The sequence below is a fragment of the Camelus ferus genome, chromosome 5, assembly GCF_009834535.1.
Source record: "Camelus ferus isolate YT-003-E chromosome 5, BCGSAC_Cfer_1.0, whole genome shotgun sequence".
In the NCBI taxonomy this organism is placed as follows: domain Eukaryota; kingdom Metazoa; phylum Chordata; class Mammalia; order Artiodactyla; family Camelidae; genus Camelus; species Camelus ferus.
The window spans coordinates 77595505-77622837 of record NC_045700.1 but is presented as its reverse complement, the minus strand read 5'-3'; the positions used below and the strand labels follow the sequence as shown (position 1 = coordinate 77622837).

Genomic DNA, 27333 nt, shown 5'->3' with positions numbered 1-27333 from the left:
GCATGTTCACTGGAGTTTACTGTTTTGCAGTTTTTAGTGTAAAATTTACAAAGAAATGCACAAATCTCAGGTGTACATTCATGAGTTTTAATGAGTAACTCCAACCCCTATCAAGATACAGAACAGTATCATCACTCTAGAAACTTCCTTCATGCACCTTCCCAAGTCAATCCCCTTCCCCAAGTCCCCAGTAAAACTAAAGGTAACAGTTTCACACGTCAGCTTGAGATTGCCTTACTGAGTTACACAACTCGTTTCGATCATGCCAGAGCAGGGCCAAACCCAGCCTCGTCATACATCTCACAAGTATAATTCCAAGACCTTTTATTCTGTCTCCTTGTTTCAATTTAGCTCCAGTTTTGCTCCTACTAATAAATTTTTTTTCCCCCTCAAAATTGACATCTGACATACTAGACTCTTGGGGCAGAAACTGCTAGAATGAAGACCAGCTGAGCAGGAGGACTTGCAGTCCTAGGACTGTGGCTAGAAGGAGCTGGCTATCCAGGACATACCACTCTGCTCTAAGCAGCTCTGGGTCAGGGGTTGGAGGGGGAGCCTCTGGCAGGACATATGAAGTCCCCTGGGATGGAGTACCAGAAGTAGAAGAGGTACACCAAAATGTCAGCGTTTGTAGGTCAGGTGCTCAGCTATTCAGCAGATTTTGATTCTAAAACTCTGATTTGCTTAAGGTATGAGCTGACCAGAGTGTTTTCTGCTCCTTAGGGTTTTGCCTTTTCTTGTCATAGGCAGGGATTGAGAGTTGACATACTGAAGAGTGTAAAAGTTCTTTGCCAAAGAAAGAGCCCACCACTCTCAGTCTATAGGGGAGCACCCCTGAATGAAACACATGAAAGAAAACACAACTGTGTGTTCTTTCCCAGTCTGTGCACACAGGTAAGCACATACACATTAATCGCTGCCAACAAAGTCATTTCTGCCTTAAGCTCCACACTTCCCGGACTTAGATATTTTCCTTTTTTCATTACTTGGTCTTTCCACTTCTTTAATAGGCTTAAGTAACTTATTGAGCACTAACTATGTGCCAGAACTATGCTAGTGAGTTCCCTACATTATCTCACTGATTCTATTAAATGACCCTGTTATCGAGGTTTTGTTGTTCTCACAGATTTCAGATAAAAAAACTAAAAAGGATTGAGTGATTTACCTGAGATCACACAGACAGGAACCGACAAAGTCGCCCACACCAAAGCCTATACTTTCAGCTACCTAGCAGTATGGAAACCGGGAGGCTCCTGCTGACTCACTGGACAGTGTGGAAAGGAGATGGGGTTTGAGTTGGTTTTAAAAGGGAGTGTCAATTCAGCTATAGGCAGAGAGAGAGATGGAGAGCCCGAATACAGAATTTGACTAACACATTTTCACCTGGAATTAGTCATACTTTAAATGTCAACTGAATACAGGCTCAAAGAAATGTAGTCTACAATAAAGATGGTATCTTAATAGGGAAACTGGGATAATTAGATCCTCTCCTCCCAACACACACACACACACACAAATATTAGAGAAACACAGGTGAATTCCCCTGTTACTCGGGAATGGAGAAAACTTTTCTAATAATGGCTCAAAATCCAGAAATATTAAAGATTGCATGATTTAAAAAATAAAGCATGAAGACAAATGATAAATTGGGGGAAATATTTGTAAGTTATATTACTGACAAAGGGCTAATAGTCCTAATATATAAAAAGCTTGTAAAAGTAGAGAAGGACAATCAATCTCTTAAAAAATGGGTAAGAAATATAGGCAGGTCACAGGAAAAAATTCAAATGACTCCTAAGCAAATGAAAGGAATACTCAACCTCACTCACACTGAGACACAAATTAAAATGCCACTCAGATACCATCACTCACTTTTAGATTGAAAAAAATGTAAAAGTTTGAAAACACACTCTATTGGTGACACTATAGGAAACAGGCACATTCATTTGTACTGGGAAGGAACGCAACTAGTCTAACCCCTAGGGTTGGGCGGTGGGGGAGGAGGGATTTGGAAATTTTACATTTAAATCTTCCCTGTGACCCAACAACCTTGCCTCTGGCGATCTGCCCTTGTAGCAGATTGTGAATACCTCTGCCTGTCTGCATGTCTTGTGCTAGTCACCCTCTTCCCAAAGCCAATGGGCCTGTCTGAGTGCTCCTAGGACAGGGGCAGACTTTATGCAAGCAGAAGGTTGAGAAGTACTTGTGCGCTGGGGCTTGAACTCTGTTGATGTGCCTGGAACCCTGAGAGAGACACAAGAACGCAGGATGAGGGCTGGCTGCCTCACCGGAGCGTGAGAGGCCGCTCAGGCACCTTGGGTGGCAGCTGACCGACCTCTCTAGAAGTCAACGAGCCTTCTTGGACTATCCAGTTCCAACTGACTTGACAGCTGACTTCAGTCACATGAATGCGAACAGCAGAAGGAAGGACAGGGCTGAGCCCTGCGAAAACTGCTGACCGTCAGAATCTTGAGCTGATAAGTGACGTTGTTGCTTTATGCCACTAAGTTTTGAGGTAATGTGCTATAGTTAGCAAAAGCTAACAGATGCAGTACTGAAGATACACTGGCCAAAAGATGAAAGGCATGTTTACAGAAGCACTGCCTATAGCAGCAAAAGACTGGAGGCAATTCAGAGGTCCACCAATTTGGGAATGGCTGAATATAACACAGGGCATTCCCTCGATGGAATACTAAGCAAATGCAATAGAGATTTCTGCACACACTTTTATGAAGTGATTTTTAGGATATATTTATGGAAAAAAGCAAAGCACAGAATCAGACATACGGTGTGCTACTTTTAAAGAAGGGGCGATGTGAGTATTTTTGCTTTTATTTTTAAAAATGGAAGAATTGATAAATTAATGAAAAATAATCTCTTAAAGGAAAAGGAGAGAGGCACAGATGGAAGCTAGACTTCACTAAATGTTCCTTATTTTGTAGACATAACTTTAGAATCATGGCAATGTTTTACATATAGATGTACACACACACACACATAAAATCATGAGAAGACACCAGCTGAGCACCTGTGAGACTCACTGGAAGCCTGGCTGAGATGCCAGCGGAGCTCATTGGGAAGCCATCCATTTGGGTGCTGCTGAAATTCGCTGGGAAGTGAGCGCCCCTGTGCAGCTCATAGCTGTGGCCGCTTTCAACTACAAGAACAAGCATGGGAGAATACGGTGGAACCTGTGAGAAATGCCCCTTCCTCTTCCAGAGTCCCTCTGATAACGACAAAGCTCAATATCTTGCCAGTCGGCGAGAGAGAAACGTTCATAGGGTCCAGCTCCAGTATCACACAGCGGAACAAAGAAGGGTGAATTTGGAGCTGAAGAGTATTAAATTGCTAACTGGCACACATACTGAGATGTTTATAGATGAAATAAGAGGATATCTGCAATTTGCTTAAAAATAATCCTGTGGGTGGGGGTAGGGATGGAACAGAATTATTCCCATGTTAGTAACTGAAAAGATGGGGCTGGTATATAAGGGTTCATTAAACTCTTCTCTCTGCTTGTTACATGTATTTTTCTCATAGACAGGATATATGCATTTATATGTTTATCTCATATATATATGAGGTACATACTATATATGAGAAAACACATGTCTATATAAAGACAAATATAGGAGACGTTTGTTTTCTTATACGTCTCATATGTATCTCATGTATGAGATAAGCATGTAAATGCATATGCATATATGTATGTATATATAAAATTCCCTACTCATTTTCATTATAAAAGATGTTTTAAAATGTGAATGACACATTATCTGCTCCTAGAAAGCCCATACTGTATGTTATAACCTAGCAATCCAGGACTGCTCAGAATCTGGGAGGAGCCAGGCATCGGCCTTGTGCGATCTGGGGATGGCCTGACTGAACTGTCTCTCTGGGTGGTGATGGGAGAGAAAGGGAGTTCCCTCCTATTGGGAAGTTTGGGGTGGGGCCAGGAGGCCAATACCGGTAGGAATATGTTTCTGACATTGAAAGTAATTGCCTTAAGTGAGTTAGTGTGTGTCAAGCACTTAAAACAGTGCCTAGAATGTTCTAAGCTGTATGTGAGTGTTTGTTGTTGTTCGTATTTCATGTTCATGATTTGCCCAACCTGCAATACCCCCTCTGCTGATGAGGCCCCCGCTTCCTTCCTGAGGTAGTATCATCAAGACTTCCTATAACCCAGGAATTCAGACCTTGAACCCTTGAAGGAGAGCTGACCAGCATCTAACAGTGCCCTGTTTTTCTGTTTCTTGCCTTCCTAGGGGAGAAGCAGCAGTAACGGAGGTCTTAGTAAGGGCAACAAAGTAGAGCCTCTGCCAGCAGTGCTGGGGAGGTGGGGGCGGGCAGGCAGAAAGGCGGCCAGACGAAAGCAAACGTGCTGGTCATAGCGAGGGCAGCAGAGCCTGCAGCGCACAGCAGGGCCTGGACAGGGCAGGTGCTGATGCAGCCCTGGAGTTCAGTGCACAATGGGCACCACGTAGGTGCCTGCAGGGGCGCAGGGAAGTAGGTGAGACATCTGGCCACATGGGGAGGGGAGGGTGCCAAGGAGTTCACCAGCTAGTGGGAGGAAGCTGATTAAACCTTGACTGGAGATTTTGGAGGGAGGTATTTCAGTCACTGTCCCCTAGGTGGTGGCAGTGTGTGTATGTGTGTAAGTGCGTGTGACACAAGCATGTGTATGTGCATGTATATATGGGCATGCAGAAGTGGCAACAGGAGACTCAATCCCCCAGTAAAAAGGAATCAAACTTCATATTCAGATTAAATAAATGAGTAAGTGAACATTCCTGGACAGTCAACCTGATATATATTTTCTTCTAGAGTAGAGCTGCATTTCTTACACATACACATTTAATTTATGGGAATTCACCTAAAAGTGCCTGGCTTAGCAAGCAAACAGCCTAAACAACCAGAAAAACAAGATAAAAGTTGGAGAAAGACAAAAATATTCATTCTAATAGTGCATCTACCGTGACACGAACAACTGGTGCTCCCCTGGGTTGTCGCAGCTCCGGTGCTTCTCACAGTGGAGCGTCTTGCTGCCTGTGAGAGTCTAGCCCTTAAAGACCTGATTTTCTTTTTTGCTATTTTTTTTTTAATAGAATATGCACTTTAAATGCCAACCAGCTACTTCATTCAGAACTCAATGAATAATACCAATGTCTCACTCTTCTTTCTTATGAAATTAAACATTTTTGGAAATTATGTTTCTCATGTCTCATATTAAGTGAAATCATTTGAAAGTGATCTATATTACTAAGTAGAGCTGTATACACAAAATTATGCCTTCCAAATTACTTTAAGTGAATAAAAAATTTAGCTGCTACATGGTTTTAGTTTACATGCTGCCTTTAGACCCTAACCCTGCATAAAACATGGTTTCTCTGTATGATTTCTGATACATATATTGAATCAAAACAAATGTCTCGTTTGTATGTGTTTATTAGCATTACACAGAGGATGTGTCAAAATTCAGTGTTTACCCTTTTGTTTCATACAAAATAATAATAGCTCCTTAAGAGCGGGGTGGAGTTGAACATTAAAAAATGAAGGCAAAGTTTGAATGTGTCATCTAGGGAAAGAAGGGCCAACGGATGCTGGAAAACAAACCTTTTTCATATCTCAAAGGGACTGGGTAGTAACAGGTAGAAGAGTGACAGAGCTGACACAAGGACGTGAACTTGGCTATATAGATTGCAAAACCCAAGTCTGGTTTCCCTGGTCTTATGTGACAGTGTGAATATTATAAATTGCTTATCATATCTGAGCCGTCGGTGCCCACCCCCACCTCTATGGTTTAGACACACTGTATGATGGCGAGAAGCACTCGTTGATCCAAAGCCATCTTGTGGCTACTGCTCTGTGGGACTGAAAGGGCCCTTGATTCTGCCTTATACCTTCCCTGTTCTTTTTCTGGACTCTTCCTTGGAATTATCAATACTTCTGGGGTTTCAGCTTGCCTGGAGTTTTTGTCGATTGGAGGCAGAAGAGCGTCCTGGGAAGTGAAGCCGAGCTGGCCCGCTGCTGGGGCTCAGCCTCACCAGCTTCCCTGCTAGCTGTCAGACTGCATGATGCTTGTGTTGAGGGGAGAGAAAGGGGGTGGGAAGGGGTGAGAAACTTCCTGGGAGGAAAGGATCTGAGCATGTGGAACGTGACCCAGAACAAAGTCATCAGGGCTAAGGGAGGAAGTTCTGAATACAATGCAGCGACTGTTCTCAGAATATGTCCTTGGTCCTGCAGTGCTGGCCGGATCCCGGGGAAGGAGAGAGCTGAGGAGATAAGGGGAAAGTGCTGATGCACTAAACTGCTAACACGTCAGGCACCAGACATTGCTGAGATTCCTCTGGCGTAGGGTCAGACACCACTCAGGCCAAAGGACAGACGAGATGTTCTTTTACCTGCACCTCAGGACTTACCTGAGGATTCAGGGGGTTGCCAACTGGCAGAGTGTTCGCTGCTGGGCTGTGGGGGAGCAGGTGCACACCCAGAGAAGTGGTGGCTCCTGGGTTGTGGCCAGGGGCAGGGGGTCCTAGAGCCCTTTGGTAGGGGAACACTTCCCAGGGACCTGGAGTACCTGCATCAATCCTCCAGTGTTGGTTAAACTCAGTATTAACTCTACTGGTTTTAAGTCTTTCTAGGACTTCAAATTATCTCCTTACATATAGCATGGAATTATATGGCTTTACAGGGGGTAGTTTCAAATGTATTAATGTGAAATAAATTTATTATGCTCTAAAACTTTAACTTGTCTTATCTGTGAATGAATCAAGCCTCTTGTTATGGGGTATACATTTTTGGCTTTCCTGTTGTTTATTCTTTAGACTTTAGAATGTCAATAATGCAACTATTTTTTTAAAGTAAGAAAATATTTTAGAAGAGTTCCCAATACTTTTCAAGAATGGTTGGGGAAGAAAACTAGTTTTCTCAGTTTGTTTTATGTGATTTCCACACAAACCTCCTAAAGCAAAATCAATATGCAACAAAATCCTGGAGCTGGTGCTGTCAGCTTCTCACTCATAAGTATATTAGATTGAATCCCCTGTCCTACTCAGGTACTCTCCCTACATTTTGTATCCAGGTACACTTTGAGAAAACCAAATGCAAAAATGTCTTGTTAAGTGATAATTTCTATTTTGCACTCATCTTCCCTCTTGCACTTCCCCCCTCTGCTTCTAGCAGATGTTATGCAAAGCTGCATGGTAGGGTTTTGTTTTTTTTTTTTAACTTTACAGGAAGGAAGGAGAGAAATTCAATTTATAAGAATAATTGGCTGTTTTTCCCGATCATAGAGGAGGGAGAGAAAAAGACGTCAGCAGGCAGAGCTGTATCCTCTGCTGTTTAATTCTTACCTGCCTCCTCCCTCTTTCGGATTGGTGTCGGGGCTCACTGCAGTTCCAGAGGAGGCTGGCATGACCATCAGCAAGGCTACTTACAGGCCTGGGTCTTCTTCGCACCAATTGGGCTTGCAGCCAATTCTGAATCCTGCCACGCAAACACTGCCTGTGAATAAACGGCAGGTCAGTCCACTGGCTTCTTTTCCTTTCTTCTACAGTCACACACAGAGCCTTGCTTTAGGCTTCTAGGAATTAATAGAGGAAGAGACAAACATTAGACTACCGAGATTCTAATTAACTTTGATGTGGATTTATGTGTAAAGTTGGATGAGTCACTGATTTTTAATAAAGGGGAGAGAAAAATCTTAAAGATTAATGTAATAGCTGAGAACACAGGAGCGAGAACTTTGATGCTTGCTTAATTCTTTTTCCCAGCCCACATCATTTAGAGAAAAAAAAATACCAAAGTCCTTTACAAAGTGGGGAAAGGAAAGGGGATTATGCAAATTCAAAGTTCACAGGACTAAATCATTACTCTTGTGCAAATGAGCTTCTCCTTCATGTGCTTTTCAGGAGTGTTTTAGGGCTATATTTGCTGAGGATACATTCCTGAGGATAATGAGAAATGGAGGCATGATTAAAAAAAGAGACTGATTATGAACTAATTGCTCTTTCTGTACGTTACAGAGTTGTATGTATTGAGTTTTCCCCCTCCTCCCATCCAGTCCAGGCAGCATGTCGGGAGCCTGCACCAGTATGGCTACCTTTCCAGCTGTCCTTACAGTGGTCTAAGCGCTTCATTCGCTTCAGGACCATTGCTGTCCTGCCCCCTCTTTTGCCCTGATTTGAGGACTAGGGCAGAGCAAAGGTTTCTGATGGCCAGCAGAAGCTTCTCACTCTTGGGTGCACTGGTTAAAACCAGCAGCTCTGTGGGCTCCCAGGCCACTCACTTTCCCATCTGATGGAATGTTCCAGTGTTGAGTGTGATCAGGTTAAACAATTTAGCCTTAAGCTCCCTTTGGCCTGATAGTATACAGCTGCAATATATAAAGATATATTTTGAGTGGTTGTATAGATTAAGTATTCAACTTTTTCCTAAATGGTAAACTGGCAGGGTGATAGATAGGAAACAATGCACAAGGCCTTACTGTGTCTGATTAACCTTGACTGTGGATGGTTCTGTAGCTTACACAGCTGGTTTGAACAAAATTGTAATTTCGCAGCCTTACCAAAAAAGTCATTAATCTTTCATTATTTTATAAAGTAGGAATTTAGTATATATTTACTGATAATGAAGGGACATGTAGGGTGACATAATTTATTGATACCTTATTTCAGACTTGAGTTCTGTGGACAAATATTTATAAATAACCTCCTGGGATATATATCTTTTCTCACCTGCCATATTTTTTCTTAGAATAAATTTATGAGACTCTATGAGATTTCTGAGGGAAGTAACTAATAGTGGTGAAGACTGTGAAGGTTGACTTCAGGCTTTACCTCTTATGAGCTGTGCATCTTTATTTAAGTCACTTAACAGCTCAAAATCTTCAGCTCAAAAATAGAGATGATACCACTTCATTCTCGAGCTCTGTATTAAGTGAAATAACATCTGTAATGTACATAGGCCAGTGTTGGGCATGTAGGAAAACATTTATTAGCATAGCAATTATTCCTAGAAATAGAGTTGCTGGGTTAAGGGTAGGATGTTAAAAATATTAACACAAATTGCTAAAGTTAATCTTAAAATTTTGATTATAAAGTTGTGGGACTCATTATTGAATATATGATAGTAAGAGGTAATAGGCATGCCCGTGAATGTAAGAATCTGCCCCTAGTATTCACCTGTTTGTTTTTTATCTGTTCTCTCTTCTGATAACAGCACCTTGATTTTCCTTGGGAAAACCGTATTTCCTCCATTCTTAATCTTAGTTCACTGGTACTGACCCCATCCTGTGGCTTCAGCAGGGAGCAGGAGTATATGAGACAATCCTCAGTAATCAAGACAACATAACCTGCCACAGTGATTGGTTCAGTAATGGGCATATGATTGAACTGGGTCATCGAGTCCAGGATGCACATTGATATTATTGGGAAAGTGACACCATCTTTTTGCTGGGGTTGCTAAGACTTGAGTTGCTGGTGACTATCTTTGCTCCTATCTATAAAGAATCTACTGGGGAATGAAGCATGAAGAAATGCAAAGTTGAAATATGGAGATGTTTCCTGGTGACCATGTTTGAACTCTTGGATGTAACTATGTCACGTTTTGAGTTACATGAGTCAAAATATTCCCTTTATTGCTCAAATCACTTTGTGTTGGGTTCTTATTGAAAGGTGACCAAACCTGATAAATCACATTATGTCCTTCAAGGTCACATCCTGCATATGAAATAAGCAGAGTTTCTATCATATTAAATGTCAGAGACATTTATGTTCTGGGATATTTCTGAATGCGGGTAGGTCACAAGTCAATACGAGTTATGCGATGCATGTCTGAAGCTGTCATTGGATTAAGACTCACATTGGACAGGTTTAGGTTTCCTTCAAAAGCATTACTGCAACAATGGATATCTGTTGATTACTTGGTAACTAGCCGTGTTTCTATGAAAGTATGTATGAATGAAGGTAAATACAGGGAATTTTTAAAAAGCTGAATGAATTGTTAAAATGAAAACCTGCAGACTATATCTGTTGGTGTTAATTTCTAAGACTTCTTCCCTGTAAGTTTGCATTACAAAACATAAGCATTGTTTGTGTTTGACTTTTTCATTTGTCCACATTGAGACTACAAAGGCTAAAATAGAGGGTCACAGAAAACGAAGCCAAGCAGAACGTAAAGACCAAATTTAAGAGGGCTTTGAGCACTGGTCTAAGGCATTTGCACTTCATTCTTTGTGTAATGAGGCGTCCTTAAATATTTTGAGAAAGTTTCTAGAAGGTTAATAGGGCAATAATAGAGAAGAGACAGGAGGCAGCATTACCGGCCTATTGCAGTAATTCAGGCTGAGATTTAAAAAAGGGGGTGGGGGCTTTGGGAGTGGAAAGAAAACAATGGATGGGGGAGACATTGAGAACGAGGAATCAACAAGACTTGGCCACCACAAGAATAAGGGGCAACAGAGAGAAAGAGTCAAAGATGAGCTTTTGTCATTAAGATTTTTAAAAAGCCAAGTTATTTAGGGTAACTGGTTTGGCTTGGTGGAGAAGCGGTGGGGAAGATAATACATTTGGTTTTATATTTATCTGAACTTTTTTCTATTTGGATTTCAGTTCTCTTAAAAGTTGAATGTAGTATTTAGAGTGGAAGGTAACCATGAGGCAGCCCTGGAAGTTGAAAACTGCTCTCCTAGAGCTATATTTAAAGAGAAGTATAAAAAGTAACTTTATGTTTAAGTCTTTGATCCATTTTGAGTTGATTTTTGTATATGGTATAAGGGAGTGTTCTAGCTTCATTGTTTTACATGCTGCTGTCCAGTTTTCCCAACACCATTTGCTGAAGAGACTGTCTTTATTCCATTGTATATTCTTGCCTCCTTTGTCGAAGATTAGTTGACCAAAAGTTTGTGGGTTCATTTCTGGGCTCTCTATTCAGAAGATGTATTTATACAATGAAATACTATTCAGCCATAAAAACTGACAACATAACGCCATTTGCAGCAACATGGATGCTCCTGGAGAATGTCATTCTAAGTGAAGTAAGCCAGAAAGAGACAGAAAAATACCATATGAGATCGCTCATATGTGGAATCTAAAAAACAACAACAACAACAACAACAACAACAACAACAACAAACAAGGCATAAATACAAAACAGAAATAGACTCATAGACATAGAATACAAACTTGTGGTTGCCAAGGGGGCGGAGCGTAGGGATAGATGGGATTTCAAAATTGTAGAATAGATAAACAAGATTACACTGTATAGCACAGGGAAATATACACAAAATCTTATGGTAGCTCACAGAGAAAAAAATGTGACAATGAACATATATATGTTCATGTATAACTGAAAAATTGTGCTGAACATTGGAATTTGATACAACATTGTAAAATGATTATAAATCAATAAAAAATGTTTTAAAAAAAGTAACTTTAAGAGTAATAATCTTTATCCATAGCTTGTGACCATATTAACTGATCTAAAGAAAGAATGGCTCATTAGAAAGGGGGTTGTTTGGTAATGAAGTACACAAAATGGTGAGTCATGGAGACAGTTTGGCAGTGCCCCAGAAACACTGTTTGGAGTGGTCTGAGGCCTTGGGCAGTCTGATGTGATTGGCAGCTGTGACCCAGCATGCTGATGGATGGATGTACCAGGCTATTTTAGCCTTATGGCACTTCCTAGTTTGTTCTAATTTTATACTCACCAAATCAACCTTCTAAATATAATTTGGCTCCTCATATGGTTCTATGCTAGAAGAAAAATTCCTTTTGAGTAGCAGTTCTTTTTCATTGTCTGTCATTAAATTGGTATTCTGGGTAAGAAGCACACATGTCAATTAATGACTGTCCACAGTGTTGAGTCATCATCTCCATGATGTGTCCCACCCTGAGGCACAGGCAAAACTGGCTTTCCCTGTGTACGGCTGAGGCCCAGTCTGCCTGGTGGTGAGCTACCGGGTCAAGGCCTCACAATAGGTAGGTAGCTGACTTGCCCCCTGGTATGTTTTGACTTTTCTATGATCTCTTCTCCTCAAGTGTATACACTCCATGATTCAGAACACACCAGGCAACAGAGAATCAGCAACAAGGCCTTGAATCTGATAGAAGATCTGTCACAGGCTGTGATAATTAACAGCTGGGGCATTTTTCCACTTGGGGAATTTTAAGGCACCACCCAAATCCTATTTACTTTGTTTAGTTTTTTTGCGTGTGTGTGTGCGTGTGTGTGTGTGTGTGTGTGTGTGTGTGTGTGTGTGTGTGTGCAGCCACAGTTCGGTATACTTCCACCTAGGCAATTTCTTTTTACTTTTAATTTATACACAATTTAAAAAGCTTCATTACGTGGTTCCTAATTCCACTGTAAATGAGAAGTAGTAATTTAAATAAAGGGAAGAGAAAGAAAAGTCATAAAAAGTAGATACAATTTGTTGAAGCGCATAGTGTTCTGGATCATTTAATGGGCCACAGTCATGCACAGTTCAGTAACTCCTGGGTTCAGTCCCTGTATTGTAATTGATACAATAATAAATTTATAGCAGGATAATTTTAAATCATCATTAAATGGTTAACTTATGTTTATATACTTCTGTTAAAAGTAGATATAAAGAGCACAGTTGAACTATGTTATTCAAATCAGTTAATATACATCAGGGGTGATGAACCCTTAGCTGTCTGGAAACTTGATTATACAGAATTCTTCTTTTTCAATGGGTTCCAAATAGACAAGCTGTAGCTGAAACTATTGGTTGCCTCTCTTGTGTCCATTCTACCCTTCTCCCATCATGTAGCAGCTGTGTTCTTGGTGGGACTCACACATCTCTTGCTCCAGAGAAAGGCTCTGCTTGGCCTAAGCTAATCATCACTTGCCCCAGCAACTGATTCAGGAATGACCCTGGAGCTGTCACCTAAACCAATGGCTCAAAGCATTTCTCGGGCCAGAGTGACCATTCAGAGGTAGATGCTGACCCCAATTCATCAGTCAGAATAAAGCCATTAGCTTCTGTTCAGTGGCCGTGGAAGAGAGACTCTCCTTTCCCATAATCTGAGATGTACATTTGAGCCCTGGAATTGCTGTAATCATTTGTTACCACAAGAAAGCCCACCTGAGAATTTTTTTTAAAGCAGCAGAAGAGATGATTTATTGTATATATGTTACACTCAACCACAACTGAGAACACAACTAGTCCAGAATGTCACTGGACGGAAAGAGTCTGTTTTGGTATGAGCATGGTGGGCCTCTCAGAGGTGGCTGTGGCAACTGGATGGCTACAGAAGTTCTAGAGCCACTGAAATAAATTCCAGGCAGTAGCATGCAGTCTAAAAACTTGTACCAGCATCCCCAGCCTCCAGCCTTCCATATTTCTGCTACTGTGGCTTCTATGGGTATATAAGACAGTGGCTTACTTGGACCTCTGACTCATCTTTATTTTCTTTTGGTCTTTGGCCTGCACATTTGCTTCTTTCTCTCCTTGGCTCTTATGATGCAGAGATTTCTAAGAAAAAAGTGCTGAGATCAATAGCCTTCCTGAGTATTAATGCAACCCATGGAAGAGGGCAGAGCTGAGAAAAAGAGAGAAAAGCCAGAATCCTGAAATTCACTCTTCACGTGGGCTTGAGTAAATGATTTTCATTTATATTTAGGCTATTTTGATTTGAATATCCTGTTGCTTGCAATAGAAAGTACACATGTTTTTACTGTGCTTCCTTGGAGGCAAAGGTAGGCCATCAACACATAAATGTCCATGAGTTCTGTGAAGGGCACACATCTAACGTTCTGGACAACAGTCAGGGCTGGGCTTGAGTCACAATTAGGAAGGTAGTAGCATATCACCCAGAAAAGGGGCTGCTCAATCCAAATATTGGTTGAGTGTGGTTGGAATAGTTAGAATGGATCAGTGCTCACTAGGAGGAAAGACATAAGAGTAGGTCAGAAGACCCAAACTCCAGTGAGCATAAGGAAGAGAAATTGGAATTAATGAAGGAGCCACTGAAGAGATCAGGAGACAGGCAGCATGTTGTTCCATTATTTTGCCTAATGAGAAAAAAGCTTCCATTAAGAGCTGGTGATCTACAATGTCATATGTTCCAGCAGCATCAAGATAATCAATGAACAAGATGAACTTAGTAATTTGGAGGTAATTGGTGACTTCGTGAGATGCAAAGAAACAAACAGTAAGTGACTTTGAATTTTATTAGATTTGGGATAAATATGGTGTAAAAAGAAGTTTCCCAGAGACGCTGGTCCAACAAACTATAGGGTCATAATGACAGTCACAAAATGGATTTTCTTTGGTTTTGCTTTTATTTTCTTTGTAGAAAAATCCAGAGATTTAAAAATTCTTTATGCATTTTGGGGGACTCCGGAATTTTTTTTGTGTCAATTACAAACTCACTGGTTGCTAAGTGGTTTTTACCATTTTCCTCTTGTCCTTCTCTGGCTCTCTGCAGAGTCAGGTGATGTTAGCAAAGGCATAGGGCAAGGAAGAGAAGTCACTTCTAGAAGACCAGCCAGCCACCAACCACTTTCCATAGCTCATGGCTTTCACTCCGGGAGTTTGACTACCATCGGGGCATAGCTAGTCCTCAGCAGTGGGGTTCAGACATCTCATTCTGCCAGCACCCTGAGACAGTGCCATTAAGTCAGCTCTCAGAGACTTGTCTCCTGTGTATAAATTTGTCAATTTTAGGATGCATTATAACCCTCAAGAAATGAGAATGCCTGCATTGACAGAAGATTGGAGACAAGGAATCCAAATATTGGGAGTAATTTGATTCAAGAAGTATCCCCCAGCAGGGACAGATTAAGGTACTTCTAGGGATGATGCTGCCAAGAAATTCAAAATGTTTAGTGTTTGGTCAGAATTCCTTTTCCTCTCGGTAACACTGGCATAGTTACCTGTAAACATTTTCTTCCTTTGGGATCCTGTGTTTTACCCCTGTTCATGTGGCTGATCATCCTCTACTCATGTGGTTTTTCAAACACGGGTCTGATACACTTGATTAGGATTCTGCTTACAATCAAATGCCAGTTCTGCCTCCTTGAGACTGCTCTCAGTCATCTTGATTGGAGCTTTAAGTTTTCATAAACTTTCCCTTCAAACAGTTTTAAAGACAATTTTTGAAGTTTATTCCTATGGTTGAAAATGTATATCCAGTGACTTCAATATTTTCTAGTTTGTTCATTCATACATTTTTCATCCATTTATTCACTCATTCATCCCATGAATATTCAGTGTATGCCTACTAAGTGTCAGGTGCTGTGTTAGATGTTGGGATGGTAACGATTCGTAATACAGGCATAGTTTGGCTCTTTGCAGCTTTGATGATAAGTACTGGGAGACAGTTCACTCTAGACCCTGGGTGAGGTGATAGTTTCTGCTGCTATGGGAGCCCAAAACATTGATGCCTATGGGAGTGTCCATTGATGCCCCTCAGTGACAGTCAGTTTTCCTTGTTGATGACTCCACCGCCTTGGTACCTAGTACTGCCTTGTATTAGACGCTGCTCGAGGTGGTAGTAAGGCAGCTGAGTCTGCCCCTAAGGCTGGACTCAGGGCAGCCAGGGCTGTGAGAACATGAATAATAAATACTGAGGGTGCCGTCTTCTGACACTGATCAGGCTGATGGTTTCACTGCCAATCACTCTGCTCCCCTGAACTTCCGTCTGTTTTAGCATTTCTCACTCTTTCTACCCGCCTCCAGTTTTATTGAGATATAACTGACATGTTGTGTAAGTTTAAAAGGTACACTGTGATGATTTGATAGACATAATATATTGTGAAATGTTTACCATAATGTTAGTCAACACATCCTTCACCTTATGTAATTGCCATTTTGATGCCATTTTTGTGAGAACATTTAAAATCCTGTATAGCAACTTTCAAGCGTAAAATACAGTACTGTTAACTGTAGAGTCACCATGTCGTGCAGCAGATCCCTGGAACTTATTTCTCCTGTAACTGGAAATTTATATCCTTTGACCAACATCTCATTTTCCTCACCCTACTTACCCTGCTCCCCGCCCCGGGCCCCCGTCAGCCCCTGGGAACCACTGTTCTGCTCTCTACTTCTATGAATTTGGCTTTTTAAGATTCCACCTATAAGTGAGATCATACAGTATTTGTCTTTCTCTGAATTATTTCATTTAGCATAATGCCATCCTTGTCGCAAATGGTAAGATTTCCTTCTTTTTTATGGCTGAATAATATATATATATATATATATGAATACAATATATATGAATATATATTCTTCTTTTTCCATTCATACATCTACACTTAGGTTGTTTCTATATCTTGACTACTGTGAATAATGCTGAATTGAACATGAGGGTGCAGATAGCTCTTTGAGACAGTGATTTCATTTCCTTTGGCTATAACCAGAGGTAGGACTGCTGGATCATATGGTTGTTCTATTTTTAATTTTGGGGGAACCTCCATACTGTTTTCTATGGTGGTTATACCAATTTACATTGCCACCAACAGTGCACAAGCATTCCCTTTTCTCTGTGTCCTCATCCACCTCTTGTCTTTTTGATAATAGTTATTATTACAGGTATGAAGAGATATCTCATTCTAGTTTTGATCTGCATTTCCCTTATGATTATTGTTGTTGAACATATTTTCATGTGCCTGTTGGTCATTTGTAAGTCTTCTTTGGAAAAATATCTATTCAGGTCCTTTGCCCACTTTTAATCAGATTATTTGTTGTTAATTTTTTTTTTTGGCTTTGATACATGAGTTCTATATATATTTTTTGATATTAACCCCTTATCAGATATATACAGTTTGTAAATATTTTTTCCCATTCAGTAGGTTGCCTTTTCATTCTGTTGATTGTTTCTTACGTTGTGCAGAAGCTTCCTAGTTTGATGTAGTCCCACTTGTTGATATTTTCTTTTGTTGTTTGTACTTTTGGTGTCATAGCCAAAAAATACTTGGCAAGACCAAGGTCAAAGGGTATTTTCCCTTTTCTTTGTTTTAGGAGTTTTACTTTTCAGGTTTCAGGTCTTATGTTTAAGTTCTTAATCTATTTCAAGTTAATTTTTGTGAGAGGTGTAAGATAGGGGTCCAATTTTATCCTTTTGAATATAAATATCTAGTTTTCCCAACACCATTTATCAAAGACATTATCCTTTCCCCACTGAATTTTTTTTACTACTTTTTCAAATATTAGTTGACTGTATGTATGCCTGAGTTTATTTCTGAGCTCTTAATTCTGTTCCATTAATCAACATGTATGTTTTAATGCCAGTACCATATTGTTTTGATTACTATAGCTTTGTAATGTAGTTTGAAGTCAGGAACTGTAATGCCTCCAAGGTTGTTGTTTTTTTATCACGATTGCTTTGGCTATTTGGGGTCTTTACTGATTTCACTTAAATTTTAGGCTTATTTTTCTATTTCTGTGAAAAATGACTTTGAAATTCTGATAGCAATTGCAATAAATCTGTAGATTGCTTTGGGTAGTATGGACATTTTAACAATATTAACTCTTCTAATCCATGAACATAGTTATCTTTCCATTTATTTGTGTCTTCTTCAATTTCTTTCAACAATATCCTATAGTTTTTAGTATATAGATTTTTTACTTCCTTGGTTAAGTTTATTTATAGGTATTTTATTGTTTTTGATGCTACTGCGAATAAAACTGTTTTCTTTATTTCTTTTTCAGATAGTTTATTGTTAGTGTATAGAAATGCAACTGATTTTTGTATGTTGATTTTTGTGTCTTGAAACTACTGAATTTATTTATTAGTTCTAACATTTTTTTGGTGGAATGTTTAGTATTTTCTATATGCAAGATTATGTCAACCATAAACAGAGACATTTTACTTTTTTCCTTTCTGATTTGTATGCATTTCTTTTTTTTTTTTTTTTTTTTAACTTAATTGCTCTGGCTAGGACTCCCAGTACTATATTGAATAGAAGTGGTGATACTGGGCACTCTTGTCATGTTTCTGATTTGGGGGGGGGGGAGGTAATTAGGTTTGTTTACTTATTTATCCATTTATTTATTTATTATTTTAGTGGAGGTACTGTGGATTTTAGAGGGGAAGTTTTCAACTTTCCACCACTGAGTATGATGTTAGTTGTGGGCTTGTCATATGTGGCCTCTATTATGTTAAGGTATGTTCCTTTATACCTACTTTGTTGAGGTTTCTTATTATGAAAGGATGTTGAATTTTGTTAAATTTTTTTTTGCATTTATTGAAGTGATCATGATTTTTATCTTTCATTCTATAAACGTGACCTATTACATTTATTGATTTGCATATGTTGAACGATTCTTGCATCCTAGGGATGAATCCCACTTGATCATGGTGGATGGTGTATCCCTATCTGGCTTTGGTAGTAGGATAATGCTGGCCTCATAAAATGGGTTCGGAAGTGTTCCCTCTTCTTCAATTTTTTAGAAGAGTTTGAGAAGGATTGGTGTTAATTCTTTAAATGTGTGGTAGAATTCATTTTAGAAGCCATCTGGTCCTGGAGTTTTCTTCTTGGGAGGTTTTTGATTACTGACTCAGTCTCATTGCTTATTATTGGTCTATTTCTTCATGATTCAGTCTTGGTAGAGTGGATATTTCTAGGAATTTATCCATTTCTTCTAGCTTGTTCAATTTGTTGGTATATAATTATTCATAGTAGTCTCATAATACTTTGTATTTCTATGCTCAGTTTTAATGCCTTCTCTTTCATTTATAATTTTATTTATTTGAGGCCTCTCTTTTTCTTGGCTACTTTAACTAAAGGTTTGTCAATTTTGTTTATCTTTTCAAAAAATCAATTCTTAGTTTGTTTATCTTTTCCATTTTTTTCTATTCTTTATTTCATTTATTTCTACTCTGATCTTTATCTCCTTCCCTCTGCTAAATTTGGGCTTAGTTTTTTCTTTTTTCCTAGTCCTTAAGGTGTAAAATTAGGTTGTTTATTTAAGATTTTTCCCTTTTAAAATGTAGACGTTCATTGTTATAATCTTCCTACCTAGAACTGCTTTTGCTGTGACCCATAAGTTTTGATATGTTGTTTCCATTTTCATTTGTTTCAAGATATTTTTTCATTTCCTCTTTGATTTCTTCTTTGACTCATTGGTTGTTCAGTAGTGTGTTTAAATTCCACACATTAGTGAAATTTTCAATGTTTCTTTTATTTCTGATTTCTAACTTCATACCATGTGGTAAAAAATGTACTTGGTATGATATTAATATCTTTAAGTTTGCTAAGATTTGTCTTGTGACCTAATATATGGTGGAAAAGAATATGAAAATGAATATATGCATATTCATGTATGACTGAAGCATTATACTATACACCAGAAATTGACACATTGTAAACTGACTATACTTCAATAAAAAACATATATATATGATCTATTCTGGAGAATGTTCAGTGTGCATTTAAGAAGAATGTGTACTCTGCTGCTGTTGGATGGTCTGTTAGGTTTATTTGGTTTAAAGTATAGATCAAGTCCAATGTTTTCTTACTGATTTTCTGTCTGGATTATGGGTCCATTGTTGAAAGTGAGGTATTGAAGTCACCTACAATTATTGTATTATTTTCCATTATTCCTTTAAGATATTTTAGTATTTGCTTAATATATTCAGGTGATCTGATGTTGGTTGCATATATATTTATGTAACTTGTTATTATAAGTTTTATTTTGGGGGGGGAGGTGGTAATTAGGCTTATTTATTTATCTATTATTTTAGTGGAGGTAGTGGGGATTGAACCCAGGACCTCATGCATTCTACCACTGAGCTATATAATTTTTGATAAATTAACCCCTTTATCATTATATAATGATCTTCTTTTCTGTTATTACAGTTTTGGCTTAAGGTGTATTTTATCTAAGTATAGTTTTTGCTATACTTGCTCTTTTCTTGTTTCTATTTGCATGGAAAATAATTTTCCATCCCTTTACTTTGAGATATGTATGTTCTTAAAGCAGAAATGAGTCTCTTGTAGGCAGGAGATAATTTGGTCTTTTAAAAAAAATTCATTCAGACACTCAATACCTTTTGATTAGAGAATTGAATCAGTTTACATTTAAAGTAATTGTTGATAGGTAAGGACTTGCTAATGCCTCATTGTTTTCTAACTGGTTTTTAGTTCCTTTGTTCCTTTCTTCCTCTCTTACTGTCTTCCATTGTGAATTCATAATTTCTGTAGTGGTGTACTTTGATTCCCTTTCTTTGTTTTGCTTTTATAGACTATAGGTTTTTGTTTTGTGGTTACCTTGAAGCTTCTATGAAATATCTTACAGGTTTAATAGTCTATCCAAAGCTGATTGTAACTTAACTTCCATTGTATACAAAAATTCTACCCTTTTACTCCTTATCCACCTTTTGTTTTTAATGTCACAATGCACATGTGCTTATATTGTGTACCCACTGACAAATTATTGTAGCTAAAGCTATTTTTAATACTTATCCTTTACCTTTATACTAGAGTTAAGTGATCGACACACCACCATATTGCTGTATTGGAGTATTCTGAATTTGGTATATACTTACCTTTACTAGTATGTTTTATATGTCATATGTTTTCATGTTACTAATTAGCATCCTTTCATTACAACTTGAAGAACTCCTTTCAACATTTCTTGTAAGGTAGGTCTAGTGGTGATGAAGTCCCTTAGCTTTTGTTTGGGAGTCTTTATCTCTCATTCTAAAGATTCTGAATGACATATTTGCTAGGTATTCTTGATTCAAAAATTTTTTTCTTTTAGCACTTCGGAAATATAATGTTACTCTCTCTTGACCTGTAAGGTTTCTGCTGAGAAATTTGCTCAAAGCCTTATGGAGGTTCTTTTATAAGTGACAAGCTTCTATTCTCATGCTGCTTTCAAGGTTCTCTGTTAATCTTTGATTTTAGACAATTTTATTGTAATATATCTTGAAGCAGATCATTTTGGGTTTAAATTTTGGGGACATTTATGGGCTTTATGAACTTGTATGTCCAACTCTCTCTCCAGTTTTGGAAGTTCTCAGCTATTATTTCTTTAAATAGCTTTCTGTTCCTTTCTCTCTTCTACTGGCACTCCAATAATGCATAGATTGTTTCTCTTTATTGTGTCCCACGAGTTCTATTGCTTTCTTCATTCCTTTTTTTTTCTTTTTTCTCCTCTAACTGGATAATTTCAAATGATCTACTTTTGAATTTTTTTTTAATTCTTTCTTTTGCTTGGTCTAGTTAATTATTGAAGCTCTATATTGAATTCTTCAGTTCAGTCATTATATTCCTCAGCTGCTATATTTCTGTTTGGTTGTTTTTTATGTTTTCTATATTATTATTGAACTTTTCATTTTGTCTTTGCATTGTTTTCCTGATATTGTTAAATTGTTTATCTCTGTTCTTTTGTAGCTCTCTGAGCATTTTTACAATAATTATTTTGAATCTTGTCAGGAAATACATTTATCTCCATTTCTGTGGGGTCTGTTAGTGGAAGTTTACTGTGTTGCTTTGGTGGTGTCATGTTTCCCTAATTCTTCGTGATTCCCATAACCTTGCATAGGTATCTGCACATTTGAAGAAGCAGTCACCTCTTTCAGACTTTATGGACTGACTTTGGTATGGGAAGAATTTCACCTGATGGTGAGTGCACACTGTAGCACGCTACACATTTGGGTCTAGGGGTACAGGGCACCAAGTGCAGGAACTTGTGGTAACTCTGGGTCTGGGGGGCAGTGTGTGTGATGTCTTATTGACTTAGGCTGCTGGGGTCCATTGGCACTGACAACTGTGTGGTTCTTGGCAAGCACTGCAGGAGTTCCACGGTGGCTGCAAGGCCTGTTGAGGTTTTAGAAGAGCCTCCAGTCACCAGAACTGGGCAGCAGTGATGCTTTGAGTACACTTGGCTGTGGGGGCTGACTTCAGGTGCCTGTACCATAGCAGGGGCTAGATGCAGACATTTACGTAGTAGTCAGGGGCCAGGGCCAGTAGCTAGTGCTGGGGCCAACTGTGGGCATGCTAGCAGCCATGGGGGCCCTGGCTGCCAGTGTGTACTCATATGGCTACAGGGTATCCCCACAGGTGTGCATATGGTAGTGAGGGTCACTGATGGAAGTTGGGCCAGGAGGCATGCACATGCACAGCTAGCTAGGGGCTAGCTACAGGTGAGCCAGCAGTGTACGCCAGTGACAGACCAGGGACAGGTCTGGGCCCATAATCAGCTTTGGGGGGATCTGGCTATCAGTGTGTACTCCTGTGGTAGCAGCGTCTCCCCATGGGCGTGTGCATGTGCATGGCACTGAAGGCTGGTGACAGGTGCTGGGCCAGAGTCTTGCAGGTGCACAGCCAGAGGGGGTAGTCCTGGAAGCACACAGTGGTGGGGGCCAGCTGCTGGGAATCTAGGCTGGTGTCTTACACTCACACAGTAGCAGAGGCCAGTGCTAGCTACCTGTATTGATCCCAGCTCTTTCAGGGATGGGGAGGGCATGGCTGGGGAGTGAGCAGGGAGAGAGCTGGTGTCTGCAAATGGAAAAACCTGTAGAGGGGAAAACCTCAGTGGTGAGATCTGTAGGGGACTTGTGGCAGCTGTCCTGGCCCATGGTTTCCTCAGCAGTGAGAGCTGCTGGGGTCCTCTGTGGAGCCAGTCACTGGGAACCTGTTCTGATGGCTCCCACTGCTGCATAGCTCCTGCTTCATGGCTGATTCTGGTAGCCCCTGCCCTTCTTCTGTTTCTAGCTATCTCTAGGTGTCTCAGCTTTGTTGGTCTCTGGATAAGGTGAGGGTCATTCAAGAAGTACCCTGAAAGTCTGGTAAAGCTGGTCACTCACCTCGTTCTCCTCTCCCTGGTGAAGGGAACTCTTTTGAGCCAGGGAGTTCCCCCTTAGTGCTATGCAGTGTCACCCTGGAGGATGGAATAACACAGGGAAATTGAAGCTATTCTTTCTTTTTTGTGGTTATTCTCAGGAGACAGTTGGTTGTGAAGATACACTGTGTTGCTGACGTTTTTAAAGGGGACTTCTAAGCCCTTCCAGAGCTGTTTTTGTTCATGGATAGCTGTCTAATTGCTGATCCTCGTTGGGAGGTGGAAGTTGGGGTCTCCTCCTCAACTGTTATGGTAACATCATCTGGCTTTCTCACTCTTTCATTGTAGCCCTTTTCTTCTAGGACTCACTACCCTTGCTCCTACAACTAACACGTGCATCTTGACTCTCTCCTTAGAATGAGTTCTTTCTGAAGAAACTTTTTTTTCCCTCCCCTGATGCAAATATACTCTTGATTTGCCTGCTCCATTAGTCCTCCAGATATATGAAGACATCCTAAATCCCTCAGTAAGCAAACCTTACGGTCAAGTCAATGTACCTAAAATAGATTCATTTAACTCCATCACCAATATACATGACTACATACATAGAGAACATTAACCCAGGGCCTAGCAAAGGAACTCACACAATAAGAAAGGATGAGAGGGAAGGAATTAAAAGGGGAGGAAAATAAAGGAAGAAGAATGAAATAAAGAATGAATTCTAGTGCAGAATTCAAGAAACTGAGCACATAATGAATCCTTAATAATTTAAGATAGGAAGAATAGTTGGATGTAACAGTTTTCTAGAGATTCTGATACTTTTTTTTAGAGAGTGTATGTTATATAATCTAGAATGTATAAAGAGAAACAAGGTTATGATTGCCAAGATATAATATATAACTGGAATATATAGCATAATATTTAAAGCAAAATTCTGAAATACATTTATACATTTACTTCATCTTTCCAAGGATAGAAACGTCATATCTTTGGAAATTTCAGATGACTAGGTAGTGCCAAATTCATATGAACTGTTTGTGAAATTCATGTGAGAAAATAACAGTATAGAAATTGCTTATCCAGAATGTAAGAAGACTGCAGCATCAGCTGGAAAGTCAGTCTGTGACAGGCTGTTCACATCACTGAGAGGCAGAGCCCCCTGCTGTGAGAGGCTGAGGCCCCTGCTGGGAAATGCTATCTGCACATTTGCTGGGTTTCTTGTATTGCTGGGCTCTTTGTGTTTTGTGGTAAGTCAGAAGCAGCGGAATATGTGAAATGAGGACAGGTATATTAAAGATCTCTTATAGCTTTTGGTTGCACATATTTAAACTGCTTAGAAACAGTAGCTCCAGGTTCATACCTTCTGTCCTGTATATGAGTTTAATCAGTTATAAAGCATATCTTCGCTTTGTAAAATGGTAACTGGAAGGCTGATTTTTATGTTCAGAAAAAAGGGCTGTATCAGAATCACTGGTATCAGGAGTCTTATGCATATGATACAGTATCTTGTGGCTGAAAAGGACCAGATCCAGAAAGGCTATTTCTTCCTGAACTGAAATCTTTACTATAAGTTTAACTGCTTTGTCTCTAAGCAAGGACCCTTTGTTTAGCTATAGAGACAAAGGAGTTTGCAGAGAAAGTGATGTGTGTGGACTGCTCATCTTTCTCTAGGGAGAAAGGGACTTGGGCACCCCCACTACGTCCTTCCCTTACCTCAAGACTTTGATCCGGATAAAGGGAGATGAGAGTGACCAAGGTACAAGACAGAAATGATTTGATAACAATGGAGTCATGCTCTACAGGGAATTCCAAAATAATAAAAAAGTGTTATATTAGTTATGCTGTCTCTTTCAGTTGTATGCAATAAAAATTAAACTTGAACTAGTTTAAAGAAAATAAACGTATTGACTCCAAGGTACATGATCAGACAAGGCTGGATTCTGGTATACAAGGATTGCTGGCAGGCACCTGACTCATTCCACCCCTTGACTTATCTTTTTTCTTGGTGTTGGCTTTGTTCTTAGACTCTTTGCAAACAACCAAAGCCTTATGTTCTACTGCCTCAGCGACACCAGCAGAGTGTCTCTCTTTCCTTACAGATACAGAAACAGCTCTCCAGCTAATGCTCACTGGCCCAAGTCTGGTCATGTATCCATTCCTGAACCTAGTGTTTACTCTGATGGATAGAACGTGGGTCATGTGACCACTCTTTCCCTGCAATCAGGTTGGGCTCAACTCCACCCACATCAATGATCTGACAGTAAGAGAGGGATGGCTCTGCAAACTATATGAAAGGAAAAAACCCCAGAAAACTTAAACAAGCGGGAAAATATTCTCTGTTTTTGGATAGAATGGCTTAGCCTCATAGAAATATCAACTCTCTCAAGTTAGTATATTAAGTTTAAGGCAAGACCAATAAAGATACCAATGAACTTTTCCCCTAGAGCTAGACAAATTGATTCTAAAGATAATCTTAAAAATAAACAAGCAAGTACATCTAGGCAAACCTTAAAATGAAAAGCAATGAAAGAAACTATACTTTAATACCCTATTAAACTTTCCATTATTACCTGTTATAAACAATACAGCAAATAATATTCTCTACATGACTTCTTGTGCACATATACAAGATTTTTCTTTAAGGTATCTCCTTAGAAGGGAACTTAGCAGGTATAGGATAGGTGTATCTACTAAACAGTTCTTTTTAAAATTTTTTAGTTGTAAAGGTTTAAAAAATTAACTATAGTGTGACATACATATTTCTGTATAAATATTTTACAGGTACAGTTTATATTCTCAAAAGTACTGAGAATAATGGAACCCACCCCACAGAACGAGAGTTAATTGAGAATTGAGTTTACTCAACAACTAATATTGAAATTATATTAGAGAAAAATCTAAAACTAACAGGCATTGTGATGGTGTTGACTGAAACTCCAGTCTCTCTTCAGGCAGGAAATTACTTAACTCTTGGCTGGCCCTGACTTTATCTTTGTGACCCATGATTTTCATTTTGGTTCTTCTCCCATCCTTTTGAATTGATTAGCCCTTGTATCAATGCCTTTATTACTTAAAAGAGTTCTCAGAATCTTTGCATTTTTAAAAATTCACACTTGACTGAGTTTTCTGTTTCAAGCATCTAGCACAGTGCTTGGCAAACAGAAGAACTTCTGTTCAACCGAAGTCTTTTGTCAATTATAGTTCATAGCTCTAACTATCCCTGACCTTATTTGCATAGCTCCATGCAAAGTTCCATACTGGAACTCCTAATGCATGTTTGGAAATAGTATTGCCAGATGGTTCCAACAAGAATACTAAGATTGCTTGAGGAAAAAAAAAAATGACCACATACCAAAATTACACATGCCAGGAGGAGCAGTTTGCTGATGACAGTCTATGTTACATCTTGTGCTTTACATTAGATAGTACTTAATCAAATGTTTATTTTTCAAGAATACACTCTGTTTTCAAACAAGTGGATAATATATCCCAAGAAAGCAAGTTCATTTTTTTGAGCTAACACTTAATCCTCTGTGTTAACTGTTCCATATATTAAGCATGATCACTGCTGATTTTATAGAGGAACTTCTCTGAAGTTCATTCCAGAACACTCTTTTTCCTGAGAATTATGCAAACGAGAGTTGCATTTTATAGCTGAAGTTATATTTACCAGTGAATTTTAACATTCACATATCTTTATATGTCTATCAGTTATCCATCACTGTGGAACAAATTACTCCAAACCTTGGGGGCTTTACATGACATTTATTACCACTTGCAGCACTTATTACTCTTGCCGGTCGGGAATCCAGGAGTGTCTTGGGTGGGTGGTTCTGATTCAGGGTTTCTAATGAGGTTGTCAGTCATCAGCAGCCCTGTGAAGACCTCATGGGGGTTGGAAGATGCACTTCCAAGGTGGCGCACTCACATGATTGGCAAATTGGTGCTGGCTGTTGACTTCTCGCCATGTGCGTATCTCCAAGAAACTGCCTGAGTGATGGTCTACAGGATCATGATTCCCTGTGGCAAGCAAACTGGAGTCTCTGTGTGGAATTTTCAAAATATCGCTCTTGTTCTGGGATTCTGATTACTTACACTAATAATGGTGGTGTGGGAACAATTTAGAACTAATACTGTATGTAAATAGGAAGAATAACATCTACGTCATGATTTTCTGAACTCAAAGTGAATGGCATTTTGTCTGCCAATTTTGGGGTGTTATCTCAAGGTCACCCTCAGCACAATCCAATGAGGTGGGTATTATTATTATTACTTCCAATTTAAAGGTGAGAAAACTGAGAAAGCGCCTGTTCAGGTAATAGCTCCATGGAGCTGAAATTTGAATTTGGGCAGTGGACTCTGAAACTTGTGCTCCTAAAAATCAAGCTGTAATGTCTCCTCTTTGGGTCTTATTTTTTTTATAAAATTAAAAACTCTATTTTATTCCAAGAATTTGAATATACAATAAAGTAGACAATGATTTTATGAACCTATATGTACTCAACACCCAACTCCACCAGTTATCAACTTATGTCCATTCATGGCTCATCTACACCTCTCTCTCCCTTATTTATTTTGAA

General features: G+C 39.3%; 1 long non-coding RNA gene across 1 annotated transcript in view; it reads right to left on the bottom strand.

Annotated features, from left to right (window-relative positions):
* Window positions 1-5434: 5434 nt before the first annotated feature.
* The window catches only part of LOC116663759, a 43264-nt gene continuing 21365 nt past the window's right edge, over window positions 5435-27333 (bottom strand). Inside the window, exons 3-4 of the long non-coding RNA XR_004320082.1 lie at window positions 7353-7503; window positions 5435-6272 (exon numbers count right to left, since the gene is read on the bottom strand). This is a non-coding gene — a long non-coding RNA (uncharacterized LOC116663759). The remainder of the gene's footprint in view (window positions 6273-7352; window positions 7504-27333) is intronic.